Below are 1,209 nucleotides of genomic sequence, written 5' to 3' on the forward strand. Positions count from 1 at the left end.
GAGAAGGATTCAAAATTTCAACACTATGAAACCGTTGGGTGGACTCACTCTCCAAATGGAACCCATCAATTTAATTATTATTATTATTATTATTATTATTATTATTATTATTATTATTATTATTATTATTATTATTATTATTATTATTATTATTAGTATTACTATTATCATTAATATTATTATTATTGCTATAAAAAGAAAAGAAAAATAGAGAATATATGGTTTTCATGGGCTTGGCCCATGCGAGAAAGAAAATGGACTTAAATCCCTAATATAATAATAAAAGGGATTTAAAAATCCCTAAGAAGTATGATTGAGAATAATGTCGAAAAAGGCCAAGGAAGAAGAACGACAACCAGAGAAGAAAAAGAAAGGTTTGGTTCTGGTGGTGTTAACAGGTATGTAACAAATTTGCTGTGTTTGATCTACAATTATGATAAGTTATTTCTACCACTGAGTTTGTTATTTTAATATACAATATGAGTAGTTTTATCTTCTCAGAGAGTTACTTTGGCATACCCGCTAGTGGAAGGTTGTTATTGTTAATTGATGTTCCCTATTGTTAATAGGAAGACTCTGGTGTAACCATTAATTATTATAGTGGAAGTTTTTACTGGACTAGGTCCTGTGGTTTTTATTCTCTCAATTTGAGGGATGTTTTCCACGTTAAAAATTGTGTTTGTCTCATATTTAATTTTTTGCTAATTATTGTTGCTCTGTGGAATTGTATTTTATGTTTGGACATTTATCTGGACATATGAGGAAAAAATATTCTACATTATTGAGATAGTTATCTCCAGTTATCTCTGGGTTTTCCCAACAAAGTAGTATCAAAGCAGAGTTGATTTGATTTGTGCATTTAAATGGAGGAGGAAAATAAAGGTCTCGATATGATTAAACTCAACTCTTCTAATTACACACTTTGGAACACTCTTATGGAAGACATGTGATACAATAAAGATTTGTATGATCCTATTGAGGGTAACACTGCTAAACCCGCATATAAATCTGACGCTGACTGCAAGAAGATGAATAGAAAGGCAGTGGCGTTGATTAGGGAGTGGTTGGATATGAGTTTATATCCACATGTTGAAACTGAAATAGATGCTAACAAGATGTGGGAAAAATTAAAAGAGTTGTATGAACGAAAGAATGTGCAAAATAAAGCATTCTTGATTCGGAAGCTGGTGAATATGAAATACAAAGATG

This window comes from Cicer arietinum, chromosome 2, assembly GCF_000331145.2.
Source record: "Cicer arietinum cultivar CDC Frontier isolate Library 1 chromosome 2, Cicar.CDCFrontier_v2.0, whole genome shotgun sequence".
Classification (NCBI taxonomy): Eukaryota; Viridiplantae; Streptophyta; class Magnoliopsida; order Fabales; family Fabaceae; genus Cicer; species Cicer arietinum.